Source organism: Nothobranchius furzeri, chromosome 12, assembly GCF_043380555.1.
Source record: "Nothobranchius furzeri strain GRZ-AD chromosome 12, NfurGRZ-RIMD1, whole genome shotgun sequence".
NCBI classification, from domain to species: Eukaryota; Metazoa; Chordata; class Actinopteri; order Cyprinodontiformes; family Nothobranchiidae; genus Nothobranchius; species Nothobranchius furzeri.
In genome coordinates this window covers 24,793,544-24,814,339 of record NC_091752.1, presented here as the reverse complement: position 1 = coordinate 24,814,339, position 20,796 = coordinate 24,793,544, and the positions used below count along the sequence as shown (strand labels likewise).

Here is a 20,796-nt window from a genome sequence, read left to right as displayed (position 1 = left end):
AGTCCACCCAGCCCCTATCGCCTCCTGTGGCCAGAATATTCCACTTGCAACTTCAGAGTTTCCTGCATGTTTTAGATTAGAAACACAGCTGATTTTTTTTTAATTTAGTGACGAATAACTCTTGTAGACACTAAGAAAGGCTGGGGAGACATTTCAGCTGTTAGATTAAGGTGTCAAAAGATGAACGCACATCGAGGAGATAGGTTTTGCTTTCGGTACTATAAACAGACACTAGGAGGTGCTAAAAGCAAGCCAAAACTGCCTAGTTCCCCTTCACATACAAAAAGGAGTTCAAATGATGTCTTTGAGATGGTAACAGAAGGTTTAAAAGAGAAAATGGTTAGGTAATAATAAATAAATAAATAAATACATACATAAATAGGTGAAAAATAATCTAAAGTCAAAACAAAAACTTTAAAAAATCCTGATGAATTATTGATTAAAATCATATTCAAGCCTTTGTATAAACTGATGTTGCAAATTCATATCAAATCCCTTCTGGCCTAAAAGCCTCCAGATGGAACATCAGGATTAGTACTTTCATCAAAAGCTGCTATGTTCAGCTTTATATATCTTTGCTGCCCTTTGGTGGAGGAGTTGCAGATGGAAAGGGTCCGTTTTAATTCTTTATTAATGTTGAATTATTCTGTAATTAAATAAATACAATAAAATGCTCACTGTTTGTTTCAACATTACCCGTTTAACGGGTAAAAGAGCATCTCTTCATGACTACTTGGGAATCAAATTTAAAGAGATCAAAGATGATGTGAGACTTTTGTACATTTCTGTCCCAGTTTGTTTAAAAACCAAATTTCATCAATTGAACAAAATGTAACTGGGTAAAAAACTGTACTGGCTCGTGATTTCTGCTAGTTCTTCCATGGAAAATTGTGACCAGGGAAGTTTTCCTTACACTCCCACTGGCCCCTTATTTGTCAGCATGTTTTTGTAGATCTGATGGTTTTTACAGACAGCCTTCAGGTTCTCAGAGCCCGAGTTGATGAGTTTGGAAAGTTCAACTGGTGCCATTCACGTGGAGGTAGAACAATTGTGTACTGGGTTTCAAACCAGCAGCATCCTAAATGATCCAACACAATAAAAGCTGTGCTCCAGCTTATTAATAAGACTGTTTGGTCTCAGCTGAATGTGTATTGTTAGTTTTTCTTATTACAGGCCAAAGGGTAGGCTGTCAGCTGCTGATTGAAGGATGAACGACAACAAATAGAAAGACTTGAATCACTAAGGAGGAGGATGTCAGTGGAGAATTCAGACTTTCCTGGCTAGATTTAGCAGATGGCGATGTTTTAGTGAAGCAGGACTCAAACACTAGCTGTGTGCAGTAGTGCTTAAACATGTGAGCTCCACCATGGCGTTACCATGATAAACAGCACAGCAACTCTGCCTCCTTATCACACACAGACACCTGGTCAGGACCCCTGAATGCCACGTTTCACTCAGCACGAATCCAGTAAAGTCAAAATACTTGTACTGTAGCTTTTTTGTAATTGCATGCATTTATTTCTGCAGGGATGTTACTTTTAGTCAGTTATTTTTAGTAGATCAACACCCTAGTGGTGTAAAACTGACACTAGAAATATAAAGTGACACCTGACTTTCTAAATCTGGAGCTGGTAAAGAAAGCATCTTGGAAAGTTGACAAGCTTCAATAACTACATTTTAAAAGATACATAAATATTTAATAACATATATGAAAATAATCTGTAGATATTATTATATTTAAAGGGGAAAAAATGAGAAAGCTAACGTTTTTTTTCTCATGCTGTTCCTGCAGAAAGAACAGCACAGTTATATAATCCTGTAGAAATAAAAGCAAAATAATTTTAGAAATGTTAAATGCATGGATCAGATTCCAAAGTCACACCAAAGTTGTTTATTTGCTCACAACCAGCTGAGGAAACAACACTTGATGCTTTAAAATGTCAAGACCTGCTCTGACTCTTATCCGATATGCAGAGTCGCAGGGTTTACTTCACTGAGTTCCACTGGCAGCCAGAATTTAAATTCAAGTCACCGATTGTTGATTAAAGAGTGGCTGCAGGGGTCTACATCCTGTAATCTGAACTGAATTACGGGTTCAAAGGAAAGCTAGGGAGTTTTGGCTCACTTTTAACACCCCTAGTGTCTGTTTGTAGAACCGAAAGCAAGCCACATGTTGCTGGCCAATGGCTAATATGTGCATTGCGATATTAGCAATAAACATAAAAAAAATCAGTTTGAGTGTGTGTATGTCTTTTTTTATTGGTATAATCATTAATTCAATATGTAAACAATTAATTCATGCGTAATAATTTGGTCACTCCAAAACCATTACGCATGTGTTCATTATGTGTGTCTTAATTTTGTGTGTGTTTGTAACGTGTGTGTTCAAACGGCAGCCCCACGCATGCCACATCAAAACCACTGGCTCGGCCGTGGGAAGTGTCGTGTATCACCTCAACGTCACCTGAAAATCATGATTTTGGGGATCATCACCCTGACGTCACCTCAATAACCTGAATTTGGGGTGATCACCCTGACGGCACCTTGTGCCAGCATCAGGTCCCTTTTAAAATTTCTTCAGAGTTTTAAGCACCTTTTTAGGAACAAAATACAGCGAGAGTTTACATTTAAAGAAGAACTGGGCAGTTTAGGCTTGTTTTTAGCACCCCCTAGTGTTTATTTGTAGAACTGAAAGCAAAACCCATCTCCTCGCTGTGCGTTTGTCTTTCTAACATCTTAATCTAACAGCAGAAATGTCTCCCCAGTCTTCCTTAGTGTCTACAGGAGTGACTCGTCACTAAATTAAATAAATCAGCTGTGTTCATGATCTAAAACATGCTTCGTCCGGTTCTGTTCTTAATGTGAAATGTTCAGGTGACAATGTTATTGTCTGGGAGTGCAGCTAAGTCTCAGCTTTGCTATTTGCACAAGAATGAGTGTGTGTGTGTGTGTGTGTGTGTGTGTGTGTGTGTGTGTGTGTGTGTGTGTGTGTGTGTGTGTGTGTGTGTGTGTGTGTGTGTTTGTCGTGAGCCAGTGCGGTCAGACATTTGTATTTATTTTTTAAATGTGGCTTACTGAAATACTTTTTTTTCCCAATAATGCATCTTTAATGTGAGAATTTGGCCTTGTCAACATAAACTGAGTGAAATTATTAATGGAACAGTTTTAAAAACAGTCAGCGACATAAAGAACAGGGATAAATCTGAACAGTACAGCTGTAAACATTTCAGATCATTTATTTGCTGCTAACCCTGAGATATATTCTTGGCAGGAAAGTTTAATTCTCTAGATTAGTTTACGCCCAAGTCTTACTCAACATTAAGAACATACCAAGAATCTGATAAATGAGGACTGAGTATAGCTGAAGCTGTCTGATATTCATTTAGGATCACAGGTGGTTGGACAGAAGAATGTGGGCAACAAATGCAGAACTAAGGGTGCTGAATCTCAAAAGAGGAGAGGAATTCCTTGTTAGTTTAGCAATCCATCTAAAACATCACAGTGTTAATGGTGGTAAAATCTCACGAATCTCCCTCAGGAGTTACTTTATTTCAGGCTATAATCCCCCAAGCCGAGGGCCCCTAAATTCCTAATCTCAACCTGGATTTGTGTTGTTTTTTTCTGAGTCTCCTGCGTTATTTCCAGGTTGAAGAGTCCATCTAGTGGAATTCCTTTGGTTGGATGTTTTCTTTAAATCTCAATATGTGGTCAGACATGTGCTTCCTCTAAATGCACAGACTTCACTGGATGTACCCAAATTAGATGTGTAGGATGTTTATTGTTCATCCCGTGGCCTAAAAATGGCACCAAAGAGAACTTTCTGGGTCATGTGGAAGTCAAGGGGTTAAGATTTGCGTTTGACAATAGAAATACGAGCAAGTCAACCAAACGAGAGGTCACTGATTGTTCTGACAGTGTGATAAAGAGGCCGCATGTCCAAACACTTCGGCTGCCTTCTCCTGTTTTGCGTGCAAACAGGGTAAACTCAACCCACACAGATGTACTCTTCTACAGGTGCCTCACTGACGTAGGTTAGCAGCAACAACCTCAACCACAGACATGTTCATTGAGCTGTTTTTGGGACCACTTTCACAGCTGTTTATCTGTAAATAACCAGTTTCCAAAAGCCGTTAGGATGTGGCATATGAGGGTGTGAAAGGGACATAAAGGGACTTGACGGAATTGAATTTGGGCAAAATATAAACTGTAAAGACACTTGATGAAATATCTCACCCAAAATGAGCTAAAATAGGTTGTTAAAAACTGAACAAACAAGGAAGGAATTCCATATCAGACAATAAAACAAAAACATGTGTAAATTTGAGACTTTACAGAGGTTCAAGCCGTGGAATTCTCCCACAGATGCCATCTTTGCCCGCTGCCACTTTGTTGTTGCCTAATCATGACCTTTGGCCTTAACCAAGTAAGGCCTCCAGTGAATATCTTTAGAATGGACCACTGTGAGTTGGTTTTTGGGGTCTGATTTCCAAATAATGAGGTTACTATAGATAATTCTAGACAGAACCAGGTGGCAAAATGACTTTAGAGCCAGGAAGGTTTTTCTAGCTTCTTTCTTTTAATAAGAGAAATGGCTCATCTGAAACATTTCAAAGGTAGAGGGTTTTTTCGTAAGTTATAATAATTCTATAGTCTTGTTTATCAGTTTTATTTTTGACAGTTTCTACTCTAGACAGAGCCGTTTCAGGACACTGTCACTCTAGTCTCTTTTATAAAACAATGCTGCCAATTTGCCGTAACGCTGAGGCGGCATCAGGGAGACAGGTTGTTTGTATGAGAAGAAGAAGAAGAAGAAGAAGAAGAAGAAGAAGAAGAAGAAGAAGAAGAAGAAGAAGAAAATATCTCTTCTATAGCGCCTCTCAAGATAAGCGCCTCCCTGCTCTGCTCCAGGACAAGCTCTCCATGCTCAACGTACCCAGTTCCACCAGCAGGTGGATCACTGACTTCCTGACGGACCGTAGGCAGTGCGTGCGGCTGGGGAAGAATGTTTCCACCACTAAGACAATTAGCACAGGATCTCCACAGGGCTGTGTACTTTCTCCTCTGCTCTTCTCCCTGTACACAAACTGCTGCACCTCGAGCCATGACTCCGTTAAACTGATCAAGTTTGCGGACAACACCACCCTCATCGGGCTCATCTCTGACGGTGATGAGTCCGCCTACAGGAGGGAGGTGGAACGGCTGTTGTACTGGTGCAGTTGCAAAAACCTGGAGCTCAATGCTCAGAAGACAGTGGAGATGATTGTGGACTTCAGGAAAGTCACAGCCCCATCTCTCCCCCTCGTCCTGACACACACCCCCGTCACCACTGTGGACTCCTTGCGCTTCCTCGGAACCACCATCACACATGACCTTAGGTGGGAGACATCCATCAGCTCCCTGCTCAAAAAGGCCCAGCAGAGGATGTACTTTCTGCGGCAGTTGAAAAAGGCCAAGCTGCCGGCCCAGATGATGGTGCAGTTTTACACGGCCATCACTGAGTCCATCCTCACCTCCTCCATCGCTGTGTGGTACGCTGGAGCCACAGTGAGGGACAAACATAGACTGCAGCGCATTGTACACTCTGCTGAGAAGGTGATTGGCTGCAGCCTTCCATCTTTAAAGGACCTGTACGTCTCCAGAACTCGTGGGCGTGCAGGCCGGATAGCAGCTGACCCTTCTCACCCGGGTCCAGTGCTGGACTGACCATAGGGCATAGCGGGCAACTGCCCGCTGGGCCGACCCTTTCATCTTTTATGGGCCGGTGTCTTTTTTTTTTTTTTTTTTCTGGCCTCTAGTTGTTGCGGACAACTTGTCCGCGCCGCCCCACGCGACGCCTCGTAAAAGTTGGTGGATTGGCCAATTGGTAATAATACACTGGGCTGGACCAATAGCCAGAGGTCTGATGCACCCGCCAGTTGTTTGTGAATCTCAGTAAACAGACAGACGAGCTTAACAAAATGGAGAACAAAAAACGGAAAGGAGGAGCGGAGAAAATTCGACTAAAAAAGAAACTGGCCCTCAGGCTGATGCTGGCACATGTGTTAAAATCTCACAGTTGTTTGGTAGTGAAGGTTCAAGTAAAATCAATTTAGGAAGTGATGGAGCCTCAGCCCAGCGACAGGTTGGAGAAGAAAAGAGGGAGGAGGAGGAGAAACCCGAGCCGGTGTTGTGCCATAAGTTGACTCGCTGCCAAAAAATGATTAGCCACTGCGGGATCGCGCACGGTTAGGTAATTGCATTTCTAGACAAAATTCCCCAGGATTTCGCCCTAAAACTCAGCATATCTAGCAATATGGACATTCAGAAAGCAAAGATAACCTCTTCCGGTACTTAAACAGATGTTTATCGCGGATATTAGTGTGGCAGTGTTTGTGGCAGCCTGCGCGGGAGCACGAGGACGTGCTTGTGGAAAAGAGGGAGGAAGATGTGGCAGTGTGAGCATCCACAATGTCCCGATTGATGATGCGCCCTGGCTACTTGGCCAAAGAGATGCCCTTTTGGCTGACTGGTTAGAGCGTTTGACTCTCACCCGGGAGTCTGGGGATCGAATCCCGCCCGGGCATTCGTTTCTGTACCTTGCCACATTAGTTTTTCCAGTTCGGAAGTTGTTTTAAGTGTTGCTATTTATCTTAAACGTTCACAATGAGGATATATTAATCCTTTTTGCAATATTTGCGATTGAAAGATGGTTTGTGCCACAAACTTTGTGGTAAGAACTGGCTTTCTTTATGTTACAGCCTTGATACTAAAAAAATAAATAAACAATGTAAAATGGTACCCTGTATTGAATGTAAACGTTGTATAAATGGAAATAAACAATTCTCCAGCGATTAAATTTTTTCCCCTCCCTTTCTTTAGTCCACTTGACATGGAGCCACAGTTAACTAGTTTGGGGCACATTTTTACTTGAAAAAAAGTATTTAAAATGATCAAGCTTTGGCTTTACAATGACACTGTGTAGGTTGCTATTCATTACGTTGCTCTATTTAAAAGTAACAAGATAAAAGCACTTCAGCACATAAAATTAAGATTGTCACTTGCCAAATAGACTACACCCTCCCGTTTACCTATAAGAAATGCCTCAACATATCTTTAAATTCTTTATTGATGATTTAATTGTAGACAACTAAAATGGCATTTTACTTGCCAAAAAGTGATTGAATCACTAAGATTTTCATAGAGGCTAAAATTGACCAAATAAGGGTTTTATGTATTATCTGTTGATGTTACTGTACTCATACTGCCTACTGTATCATCAAAAACACCCCAAAAATGGCAAAAAAAAAAAAAAAAAAAAAAAAAAAAGAAAAGAAAATAATTTCCCTTGCCAAAAATTGATTACAGTGTCCTGGTCACCTGTAAAGGGTTACATTTACCTAAATATTACTTTATTTATTATTTCTTGATGTTATTGGTGCCATCACAGGATGCCGGTGTCTTTCACATTCATAAACACCTCAAAAATGGCAACAAATGATCATTTCCCTTGCCAAAAATTGATTACAGTGTCCTGGTCACGTGTAAAGGGTTAAATTGACCTAAATATTACCTTATTTATTATCTCTTGATGTTATTAGTGCCATCACAGGATGCTGGGTGTCTTCCACATTCATAAACACAGAGTCCTGGTCACCCATAAAGGCTTAAATTGGCATAAATATTACTTCATTTATTATGATGCTGGGTGTGTTCCACAATCATATTCGAATAAACGTGAAAATATTCTGTCCGAATATCTGTTTCTTGTTATAAATATAACCGCTAGAAGGATTTACAGTTAAAATAGGAGAAACACGTGACTCCCCAGGAAGGGTCGTAACACCACTTGCCTCATGCACATAAGTGAACAAAACAAAGCAGCATGGAGACACTCCGTCTCCAACCACCTCTCAGGCAGCAGCCTGCACTCCCAAGTTCTACACGTCACCAGAACATAAACAACCGCAACACAATAAAAGCAGTGTTATACAAAATGGAAGGCCTGTAGTGTTTATTCTCTTACAGTAACGACTTATCAATTTTTTGGAGGAATTTATTTGAGAATTTTTTGGTTTTTATTAATTGTGCAAGAGAAAAGTAATCGCTAGATTAATCATCTAAATAGTCATTAGAATAGTCGACTATTCGATAAAATAATCGTCAGAATAATCATTTTAAAAATAATCAGTTACCCCCAACCCTACTTTTTAGAATACCAGGATAGGAAGGATGGTGTAGGTTTACGTTTATTAGATTGATACATAAATACTACCAATAAGAAAGTGTACGTTGGTGTGTGTCAGAAACAGCATAAGGCTTAATGTCTTTTCCAAAAAAAAAACAGGTGATGGGCCGGTCTCCAGTCAAAATGCCCGGGCTGAATTTTTGTCCCAGTCCAGCCCTGCCCGGGTCACAGACTTTTTGAGCCGCTTCCCTCAGGCAGGAGGTTACGGTCCATCCAGACCAGAACCTCCCGCCATAAGAACAGCTTCTTTCCATCTGCCGTTAGACTTGTGAACAGCTTATAAACACACAACCATGCTCATCTGCTGTACTCGACACAAAGTCACGTTATAGGCCATGTTACCATTCATTACCTGCCATTTTTAATAGCTGAAAGTTTTATTCTAGTTTTTTTAATTCTATTTTATTCTATTTTATTCCATTTTTAATCTTATTATTCATGTTATATGTAGCACATTAGTACCAAAGCAAGTTCCTAGTTTGTGAATTGTTTGTTCACTGACAATGGCAATAAACCTATTCTGATTCTGATAATCACGAGGCGCTTCACAAATACAAAAAATGTAAAGAATTCAAAAAATGGTTAAAAATATATTTAAAATGAGCAAAAAATAGACAGTTGTGATTAAAAAATGTAAAGAAAGAGTGAGAGTGAATGGGAAAGAGGGAAATCAGTGGACCCTGAGGAAGGTGGAATAGGTGGGGAGAGCAGAATAAAGAGAGAGTGGTTGAAGAAGGTCATACAAAAGCCAGCTTGAACAAGTGAGTCTTCAGCTGCTTTTTAAAGGAGACCACTGAGTCCACTGATCTCAGGCTCAGGGGGAGAGAGTTCCAGAGTCTGGGGGCCACAGCAGCAGATGATCTGTCACCTTTGGTCTTTAGCCTGGTGCCGCACAACCAGTAGGTTTTGGTCACTGGACCTCAGGGACCTGCTGGGGGTGTGGGGACTAAGAAGATCACCAATGTGAGAGGTCAGACCGTGGAGATAATGTAATGCAATCGTGTCCTTTTTACAAAAGAATATGTGATGGTGGTAAAAATGGGTATGGGGTGGTCTCTGTGCTGCCACGGACTTCCGTTTATCTTGAATATGATTTGCTTTTTATTGCGAGCAAAGCGGTGCTCATTACATTTTTTGACAAGCTGCTCCTAAAGATGTCTGCCGATATCTGGTGATCTGAGCTCCAGCTCTAACGAAGAGAAGCTCCCGAAGTGCTGCATTGCTCCAGTTTGTCATCTCAGCTGGTTCGGCTTACAGAAATGAAACTTATGGCCCGTTTTTTACTTTCATTTTTAATATATTTGCCAGCCAGAGCTCGGCAGTAACTCCCCACGTGATCAAGACAGCGCCCTCTGTTGCACCAAGGCGCAATATGCATTCACAAGTCCAGCGTTGCGGCAATAATATTACCAAGCATGGTGGCACGAATGTTGCAAAATTCCCGCATAGCCATGCCGCCACAGCGCGTTCATAAGACACACTGTGGTGACAGTATTACGCTGATTTGCCTGCATGATGAATCTTCTGAAAAGGGCTTTCGAGAAAACAAGTTGTAGCTGGCCACGTCCACCCATCTCCCACTCAGGCTACAATAAGCTGACAAACTGTTATCTGGCTTCGAGTAGGGCTGCTGCTCCTCCAGCAGCAGCTCACTCTTACATATACTACAATTTATTGTATTGTAGTTTCCCCATTTGTATTGTGGTTTCCCTGTTTGTGACATCATAAATGGGGACTTTTTGAAATTGTTTGTTTTAAGCACATAGCTCCTAAAACCAAACACTGATAGAAAACAGATAGACTTTTTTCCCCCACATTTAGAGTGTTTTGACTGATTTAGCTCTGTTTTTTTCCTATTTTCTATGTGATGCGCCTTTTTATGGAAAAGTCCAGTCTGGGTTGTGTTCTGCTTCTCCGAGAGCCCAGACAAACACAGGCCGACATTTTCACCTACATTACATAACTGTATGTGAACAGCCCTCAGAAGGAAATGAAACGTAATTTCATGCCCACTCACCAGACAGAAGTCCCTCAGTCCTTGTATGACTCGACTCCTCCTTTCTGTTTTGGGGTTTTAGATGAAAATGTGTCCAGGCTGCTCTGGCTCTTTGTCACATTTGGCTTCTACGTGAAACCATAGCGAGCTGTTTTTAGGCAGAAAAGAGCCAGGGTGTGGATGACTGGGGCTAAACCACAACTTTAAGAGTTAACTCTGAGTGTGTCCAGACTCAGGGAAGAAAACGTGCCTTGATGTGACTTCCAAAAAATAAAGCAAAACTGTAGCTACTTTGGTTTATTGCACCATATCTTTAACTAACTTCACAATGCAGTCATTTGTTCTGCGTTATCTGATTAACAACATTTAAAGTTAGTCATGCTTTTGTTCTGGCAACTCATTTCCCCCCCATTCACACATAAACAAGCCCTCTGAAACACTCTCTAATCTTCTGCTGGATTATTTTGTTCTAACTTGTAACCTTCAGTCTCGATTCACACACAGTCATTCAATATTAGGAGATTACATGATTCACTCCCTCTAAGCTTTTTCACACACTGTCCCTTTGAAAAGATAGTAATCACCTTTTATTTTTAATGAGTCGCTCAGTAAGTATAAAATGTGAGAATGATTTGTGTATGTTTAGGCCATGAATGCAGGCTGCTGTAGGTTTTCAGCTGTGGCTTTGGGGTTTTTGACTTGCGTGAGAGAGATGAACTCCTAGTTTATGACTGTAGTTTAACTCTGAGTGCAAAAATATTTCCAGGAATAAAAAAAATGTAAAAACTCAGAGGGATTAGTTTAATGTATTTTGAGAAATGTTATTTATTTCATATATGTAAAAATATTCATTTTAATAAAATTACATCTGCTAAAGAAAACGTGCAATAGTTACATTTTTCATTTCAGATGAGTTTAAAGTATTTGTCACAAACAAATGTTGCACGGTGAAATTTCTCAGGAGGTTTTAGATAATTGTTTCTTCTCTTGGTTCTGCCCCAAAAACCTTGAGCTGTTCTCCTGTGAGATCTCTCTTTTGTCATTTAGTTTCTTGAATTTTTTTGGATGTTTCAACACTAAAACTAACATTTGAAAACAAAGAAAACATGAATTTATTTGATTTTTTGTGAATTTAAGTAAAACAGTTAACCATTATCACGCTATCCCATCTGGTTGGGGTTTACTGGGATTATTGGTTGTTTTTCAAATAAAACAGTGAGACAAAACACACCTTTGGCCTCCACACCTAAACTAAACCCACATCAGATGGTATGAGTAGGACTGCAGGATGAAAGAAAATCAGCAAACGAGTGTTCTGCACAGAAACTCCTGGAAGGATGTTGGAAAACTATTCCAGATGGTGACTTGGAAATTTTACACTAAACAAAGCTGCTTTGGCACATCTTCATTTCTGATGAGGTTTTTTGGGGAAAAAAATCTCAATACAAGACATTTGTAAGTATGCCTTTAAGCAAGATAAAACTTGGGTTTAAGCCAATGGTTTCACATAGCCTAGTTTGCAAAAATATAAAATTAAAGAAATATTAAAGGTGTGATTGACTGAAAAAACATATTTTAAATATTCTTTCTGATTTTAATTGGTCACTTTGAGTTCTTCATGCAGGCTGAACATAAAAACAGTCTTCTACACCTATCTCCTGCTTTTGTTTTGGATAGAAAATAGATGGTGAAATGCTAGGATGTTATAATCCTCACACTGTGGTGTCACACTGTAAATTAGCATTCACAGCCTCACACATCCTGGCACATACCAGCCCATAGGAAGGCTTTTTAGAGAGAACGGAGAGTGTGTTGGTGATAGTGACTTTGCAACATAGCTGAACGCATTCTGTTAGCCAATCAAAAGTGAGGTGTGTGCCTATCATCAATAATGAGTAATTCTGCTGTTTTCAGCCCACCTCTGCAACAGCAAACTTCTGCATCTCAGAACAGGAGCTTCATAGTTTTTTAAATGACTTATAAGGCATTGATTTACACAAGAGAACACTGCTAAAGTAAAGAAAGAAAGACAAAACAAAGAAAACGACCTTTTGTATAGCACCTCACATGAACAAAAACATTTAAATATAAAAAGATTTTTTTAAAATATTGAATAAATTTGAATTAATGAGTAAACCACACCTTTACATTTTTTGCCCAGTGTGTGTTTATGTATGTCAAAGTGATTAATAACAAAAGATAACATTTTTTAAAGAAAAAAAAATCACCAGTTTTCCTATCATTCAGAAAATCGCCCTCACTTCTGCGATACCTGTAGGACTCGGAAATTACAACGTCTGCGCGGTTTAAACTTAAATTAAGTTTCCGTGAGCGGTGAATGGAAGCGGAACATGACATTTCCGAGGTGTCTTGAATGCATCTTAAAGATTTTGTGGCGTGGTGGCGTCTGAAGCTGAAGCCGCAGCCTGTAGGAGTAGAGTCAGGCAGCACCACACCAGCTTCAACAAGGTAGGAAGATGGTCCTCTGTGATTAATGGATAGTTTACTCATCTGAAAGTCTTATGGGTCTTGTTTAAAAGTTTCTGGTTAGAGATTGTCTCACACAAACGGACCGCTCTGAATGAATAATTCCCTTTTTGTTCGTAAAACAGAAAGCGGCGCTAAACGGTTTTGTTTTGTCCTTTTATCTATTTGTCTTGGCATTACCAACCTCACTTCCTGCATTGTTTGACTCACATTAACCGCGAAAACATCTACACGCGCCTTCTGCTGTCCGACGGGACAGTGTTGTACAAAATTCGGTGCCCTGTCTGATCAGATCCGGATAAGAACCACCGAGGAAACTGATGGATCTCTAGTTAACGGATTTTCCCCTGGTTATAAACCAGAATCAGTATCCGTTTTAAATCTAAAAGGATGATCTTGAATGTTACCTAAAGGCGTTTGAACCCGCAGTATTGATGAATCATGGACCACGTGGAGTTATCGAGCTTTGACTGAGCGCGTGTGTGACAGTAGCACAGATAATTAAGACGCAAGAGGCTGTTTAACACTTTATCAGCAGGTCACTGGGGTCTTAAAAACTAAGTGTACCAATAATTATCCTGCTGCTGTTGATAAGACTGTCAGATCTGTCCTGTGTAGGTCTCTATATCCTTTAAATTCTCTTAAGTAATTTAGTGTTATCCCGGTAGTGGTGGGTGCCTTTTTCAGATTCTTGTTACCATTACAGAGAATCTCCAACTCGTCTGATGGGAATGATGGGAGTTATATCTCTGTCTCTGTGTGGCTGAATTGGAGTCCGTTTCTTGCTGCATGTATGTGCTATTTGTGACTCTGCTGACCCTGAAGCAAGAAGAGTAGTGTCTTTGTTTTTGTTACAGAACAGCTGATCTGACAGCAGCATCTGTCCTTCTGTGGTGGGAGTTGGGGGTTAAATCTCCCCACCTGCTGCCTAAGTTTTTAGTTAGAGGTATTTTATTGTTTCTTCTGGTATTTTGGCAGCTCTGTTTAGTGAAGGTTCCCAGACTTGTGTGGTTTCGATGAGATGATTGTGATGTTTAGTGGAGCCTGCTCTAAAGGCAGGCAGCAGGAGTTTGGGCTTTTGTTCCTGATCTGCCAGTGGCGGGAAAGAATTTAGGGTGGAACGGAGGCGGGTTGTGGTGAGGACAAAAGATGCAGAACCTTTTATCCTCTGCTCTGCCTTTGGCTTTAATTTGATCACTTTCTCCTGCAAAGGAAAGAAGTTTTGGCCGTTCCCCACCCAGTGTGTCGTGAGGCTGTTTCCGGTGCTTGTGCTATTGTTTCCTGATCTTATTTGTTTTATCTTGATTACGTCCTTTATTACACAAGGGTAGCAATCTCCCGGAGACACTCAGTTTAAGTCACTCAGTTGGCACAAAACAAATGTAAGCAATGGTGGTAACACAACAACAGCATTAAACAACCAGTAGTCGGTGAAGAGTTTTAGGCTTTTTTTTGAAAATTCGATCAGGTATCTTTATATGAGTGAGATTATTGTTGCTGCTAAACTAACCAGAATCCCACAAAAGGATATTTGATGCAACATAAGTAACGAGGGACAGTAATGGCCCATAAAACCTGCTTTAGTGTAGCCATTGTCCTCTACTTCAGAACAACCAATGCTCCTGTTAACGCTCTCCTGCCTGCCCTGTCCTGAAGAGGGGCCGCTGATGCTCCTACACACAGAGCCCTATCTCATCGTTATTCAGAGCAGACCAGGCTTGTTGAATGCTGGTTTCTCTGGCTTCTCTCGGTGATGTGATTGTTGAGGGCAGGCATGTCCAAAGTGGGCCCTGGGAGCCATTCATGGCTCTTGGAATGATTATGTGGGGCTTCACATTTCTACAATGAGGAATTTTTGTCCCTCCAGAAGACTGTTGATGTAGAAATGTTCTTTTTAGCATTTTCATGTTTAAATTTGTGTTAATATGCTTATTTTAGACATTTTGAGAAGTATGAAGGGGATAAAAAGATAATTTACTGCCAACATCATTTCCCTTTGAGGTGCAACATATCGGCACAAGTATAGGGCAGCAGTAGCTCAGCAGGTTGAGCGGATTGTCCAGTAAGGTTCGATCCCGCCTCCGGACAGAGAATTCTGCTGTTGTGTCCTTGGGCAAGACACTTAACCTGCCTTGCTTGCTGGTGGTGGTCGCCGGTGGTGGCGCCTGTGCTCGGCAGCCTCGCCTCTGTCAAGCCCCCTTCAGACAGGCCATGAAAAACGGAAATGTTCCGGACTCTGTCCGTAAGACCTTTGTGTCTGAATACAAACATCCGGATAACGTGTTCCGGAATTTAACCGGACGAAGCCCCCAGTAACAGGTCCGGACTTGTTACGGACAGGGTGGCCGCTTCAGACTGGTGAGGTAGAGTTCCGGACAAGGGGGAGGAGGGGACCGGGGGATGCCGTGCACACCTAGATAGCCAGCTGCTGTAGCATGCGGCGAACCACGGCAGCTCGCCTCCTACGGTACCGCCTAGACGCGCGACGGAGCGCTTCACACCGCTTCAGTGATTCCTTTAACCACTGAGCTTCATCATCCAGGTCTCTTATGCGTCTTCGTGTGCGCAGAATTATGCTTAAGCGCCTCGTGATTTTTATCTTCAGAGGCGCTATAGAAATATTTTCTTCTTCTTAACATAAGTCCGATTCTACCCACCCCCCCGCCGCCGTCAGACATCTGGAACTTTTCCCTGCTGTGTGAACGCAGCCGAAAGGACAAGTTCCGGTACAAAAGTGGTGTGTCTGAAAACAGTTCCGGTTAAAAACCGGATTGAATTGTCCGCAAATGTTCCAGAATGTCTATCTGAAAAGGGCTTCAGTGTGCTACATCGTAGCTCATCACCATCGTGTGAATGTGTGTGTGAATGGATGAATGGTGCACTGTAGTGTAAAGCTCTTCAGGAGTCCTCTGACTCTGAAAGGCGCTATACAAGATGACTCAATCGGGCTGTTTCTGACATCATTCCCCAATGTAGGTACTCGGTTTTAGGGGTAGAACGATATTTATCGCTTTTTATACAACAGCATTGGCCGATATTAGTCCTTAGTAAAGCCGATTTAAAGTAAGGAACATCCTCGGGCCGCCCGGTGTCTAAATTAGTTTAAATGTATTTATACGTTCACTAGTAACAACTGCATTATAAATACTCTAAATTAACTTTATTTAGGTGTCTGATTTTTAACACTGAGCAGTGCACAAAGTTATTATTTAGCAATTGGTTAAACTCAGAGTTCAAAAACTGATTCAGCTCTGGAAATTAATCATTAGTGTCATTAGTGACATTTTAGCATGAAAATAAGTTGGAAAATGTCTAGATGTCGGCCATGACAATCAGCCCAATAAAACCGGCAGTTATTGGCTGACTACCTATAGGCAGCAGTATCAAAAATAGAATAAACAATATCAGTCGACCTCTACTCGGTTGTAGAGGCCGATAAAAATATATTCTATTTGTTTCTATATTGACCATGTGCATACATTATTTTTAAAAGCTGATTAAAAAAATTATTTCAATTAAAAATCGGGCGCCTCTTTAATCGTTTACGCCTAAGGGAATATTCCACCCCTCTAGCATGGAACCTACTGCTTCCAGATCAGGAGAATGACTGAGCTGGCATTTCTAGGCGTAAACAGACAAGCTGCAGCTAATTAACCGGTGCTTTTAATGATGTCACTGCCGTGCGCCAATCTGTTTTTATTAAGATTACCGGTAGATGTACCTTTGTCCTACTGTGGAGAAATTCGTTTTCTCCCTTTATTGACCAACAGAGTTGTTCAAAAGTACAGAACAAAACATATGGCATTACAGCTTATGACAAAAATGCACCTTAAACAGAGTTTAAGCAGCAAAACATCACTCTGCAAATAGTGTATATATAGTGAGACAATTCATGATTTAAAGTGTTAACTTTCACCAGTTTTTGTATGCACGTTTTAAAAAATGCTGATACTTGAATGGTTTAAGCACTTTATACACTTAATTCTTAACATTTAATTTTTGCAATATGAATTGAGGAATGTTATTTTTTGAATAAACGTGTTCAATAAATTTGTGTTTTTAAATAGTATCAAATCGAGTTTGAAATTTTAGTATCGTGACAACCCTACTAAGGGGTGGAATATCCCTTTAGGTTTGGTGTTTGTTTGCCATTTTTTTATGTATTGTTTAGATTGTTTTTTACTACAACGTGGTAGTGTGCTTTACTTTGTGATTTTCCTTTTGACTTGTAGATACTACCTCGATCAGCCACTAGTTTGCACCATTATACTGTTTACTGTTTGATTTTATTTATTTTAAACACTTAAAAAAACTTAAATCTGTTTTTATTTTCTTTTGTTATATATTTTTATAGTTCTGAAACAGTTTGCACATTGTTAATGTTTAGTTTTTTTATATTTTAAGTTCAGTTCATTTTTATTTCAAACATTTCACACATATACCATTACAAAAAATCATTCCATTATTTGTTTGAAAAGGAGTAGGCAGAAGTATTTACTTATTTGTCCCTACCCCCAATTTGTACGTCCTTATTCATTTTCAGTCTTGACTTAAACAGTTTAATAAATATCAAGAGATTTATTGACTTATATAATTTATATTGCACACAGTGAGTGTTCAGTTGTCTTTCACAATCAATATGCTGCTAAAACGTGTGTGTGTGTGTGTGTGTGTGTGTGTGTGTGTGTGTGTGTGTATATATATATATATATATATATATATATATATATATATATATACACACACACACACACACGGGGAGTGCAGAATTATTAGGCAAATGCGTATTTTGTCCACACCATCCTCTTCATGCATGCTGTCTTACTCCCAAGCTGTACAGGCTCGAAAGCCTACTACCAATTAAGCATATTAGGTGATGTGCATCTCTGTATTGAGAAGGGGTGTGGTCTAATGACATCAACACCTTATATCAGGTGTGCATAATTATTAGGCAACTTCCTTTCCTTTGGCAAAATGGGTCAAAAGAAGGACTTGACAGGCTCAGAAAAGTCAAAAATAGTGAGATATCTTGCAGAGTGATGCAGCAGTCTTAAAATTGCAAAGCTTCTGAAGCGTGATCATCGAACAATTAAGTGTTTCATTCAAAATAGTCAACAGGGTCGCAAGAAGCGTGTGGACAAACCAAGGCGCAAAATAACTGCCCATGAACTGAGAAAAGTCAAGCGTGCAGCTGCCAAGATGCCACTTGCCACCAGTTTGGCCATATTTCAGAGCTGCAACATCACTGGAGAGCCCAAAAGCACAAGGTGTGCAATACTCAGAGACATGACCAAGCACACAAGCTGAAATGTTAAGACTGGGCCAAGAAATATCTCAAGACTGATTTTTCTAAGGTTTTATGGACTGATGAAATGAGAGTGAGTCTTGATGGGCCAGATGGATGGGCCCGTGGCTGGATTGGTAAAGGGCAGAGAGCTCCAGTCCCACTCAGACGCCAGCAAGGTGGAGGTGGAGTACTGGTTTGGGCTGGTATCATCAAAGATGAGCTTGTGGGGCCTTTTCGGGTTGAGGATGGAGTCAAGCTCAACTCCCAGTCCTACTGCCAATTTCTGGAAGACGCCATCTTCAAGCAGTGGTACAGGAAGAAGTCTGCATCCTTCAAGAAAAACATGATTTCCATGCAGGACAATGCTCCATCACACGCGTCCAAGTACTCCACAATGTGGCTGGCAAGAAAGGGTATAAAAGAAGAAGAACTAATGACATGGCCTCCATGTTCACCTGATCTGAACCCCATTGAGAACCTGTGGTCCATCATCAAATGTGAGATTTACAAGGAGGGAAAACAGTACACCTCTCTGAGCAGTGTCTGGGAGGCTGTGGTTGCTGCTGCACGCAATGTTGATGGTGAACAGATCAAAACACTGACAGGATCCATGGATGGCAGGCTTTTGAGTGTCCTTGCAAAGAAAGGTGGCTATATTGGTCGCTGATTTGTTTTTGTATTGTTTTTGAATGTCAGAAATGTATATTTGGGAATGTGGAGATGTTATATTGGTTTCACTGGTAAAAATAAATAATTTAAAGAGCAAGTAACGTCTAAATTAACTTTTTTTTGCTGATGAACTGTATAAATGAGTGTCTAATAGTGTTTTAAATGTGTGTATTCATTATTTTAGCATTTTGGTGCATTTTCTTTAAAAATTAAAAATTCTGCCTAAATACCACAGTATAGCGCCACCTTCAGCTTAAAACATAGAATTTGACTCATTTTGAATAAATTTTAGCCAATGGCTAAAGAGTAAGATACAACGTAAACCAGTAGAGTACTACGTAGCAGCTCTGTGTCAAAGTTACAAAAGCAACGAGCGTCTCGGCCACGCCTTGTGGCGAGTTGGGAGTTGGATTTGCAAGCGAGTGTAGGAGGTTAGCCGTAGTTCAGCATTAGCATATAGCATTAGCATATCCTAGTCTTTAGCGTAGCCTTTAGTGTTATACATACTTATTTAGTGTTAGTTTGGCTGTTGGATAGTGTAGTTTAGTTAGTGTTTGGCTGTTAGTGTTATTAGGAAAGTAGTTCAGGTTTAGTGCTCCATATCGTGTTAGTATGGTGAGAAGGTGTAGTGTAGTATGGTTGCGGTGGCTCTGTGGGGTTGAACTCCTTTCCACTGGACTTAGAAATTAGGCGTCAGTGGTTGCGCGCAATCGGTGTCTGGAAAACATTCAGCTCCCGCCTGGTGCTGTAGTTTGCAACCAGCATTTTACCCGCGATTCTGCACGTCTCCGTTTGAAGAGGGAGGCAATGCCCACCGTGGCTCTTCCGCAATTTAGATGCAGCCCACCGACTCTGCTCCCCCACCATGACGGGCTCCAGTCTGAGGTGAGTAAGCTAAATAAAAGTTAACATCTTCTAAAGACAATTTCCTACCTAAATGCAAAGTTTGCGAGACGTGGTTCACTTCCTTTAGCTAATATCAGCCTGCACTGCCTTCGGGCAGATTTGTCAAGTTCACAAAATGTGGAACGGGATGTAAGGTTAGAATCAGCGGCGAATAGGAACATATCTCGAAGCCCTGGCCGACGAAACGATCCACATGACTGTCAGGCTCAGAGAAAATTCGGGTTGCTTTTGTGTCAGTCGTTAATTCTGCAACAGTGACTCTAACTGATGCAGCACTAGTTGACAGACAGCATTACAGCGTGAAATCCAGCTTGTGACCCGGTTCCGTGAGGAATTCTGTTCAGGAGGTCGCATTTCAGGCTCTCCACATCATATGTGACTGACTTTTACGTTATAATAACGATCACACACTAGGAATGTTATAAAGCGCCTATATAGGACAGTTTCTTTTGTATATTATCTGACTTTATAAACATCAATGTGCTTCTATTTTTTTTCATGCTAAATCTGCCCAAGACACTGGCTGTCAGACTGATTTAGTAATCTGCAAGAATGCACTTGTCCAGGCTGACGTGAAGCGTTACCTGTAGCAAAGGTGAATTATTTTTAATAATCTTCTATGTAAACATTTTATTACCTTCTAGTTTTAATTTGTTTTACAGATTGTTGTTACACGTGATTTTATGCTCTTTTAAACATTTATAAATGTGCTGCTTCTTTGTTTTTTATAGAGCTCACAGCCGCAGTGTGTCTTGTGACACAGGGACCATGACGGAAATTCATCTTCCAGAAGGTCCCAGAGCAGCGTCCACACCTCCTGAAAAGACCAAGATGTGAGGTGTCTGCTGTTGATTCCAGCTTCCACCTCAGTGACAGTGCAAGCTCAGTGAACTGTTCAAGGTAAAAAAATTAAAACATTTCTGAATTTTTAAGATATTAACAATTAAATAAACGTATGTGATTACATCATGAAGGAGGCTACTGATTCTGCCCCTGTGACACTTGGTGGTGATGTGTGAGCTGATTCACCTGGTAAATAACTTTTACATTAAATATGTTGTTCTTTGCTATCAAAAGTAAATTAACTAATAACCTGCATTATTGCAGGACACTCGGCAAAATATGGACTCTACACCATGAGGCAGGCACACATTAATAACTCTATAAGAGCACATAAGGTGAGCAACACCACATATTATTGTACACTGTCCTGGATTTGTTTTCTTT

The 20,796-nt window shown here is 40.6% G+C and overlaps 1 protein-coding gene across 2 annotated transcripts in view; it reads left to right on the top strand.

The window, feature by feature from the left end:
* The window catches only part of LOC107375819 (equilibrative nucleoside transporter 1), a 64,670-nt gene that overhangs the window by 17,037 nt on the left and 26,837 nt on the right, over positions 1 to 20,796 (top strand). The window contains exon 1 of one of the 2 annotated variants that reach the window (XM_015944576.3): positions 8,520 to 12,689. The exons of the other annotated variant lie outside the window; for it this stretch is intronic. The gene's annotated coding sequence lies outside the window, so the exon portion shown is untranslated. Of the gene's footprint in view, positions 1 to 8,519; positions 12,690 to 20,796 lie in introns of those variants that run through there. 2 annotated transcript variants of the gene reach the window in all.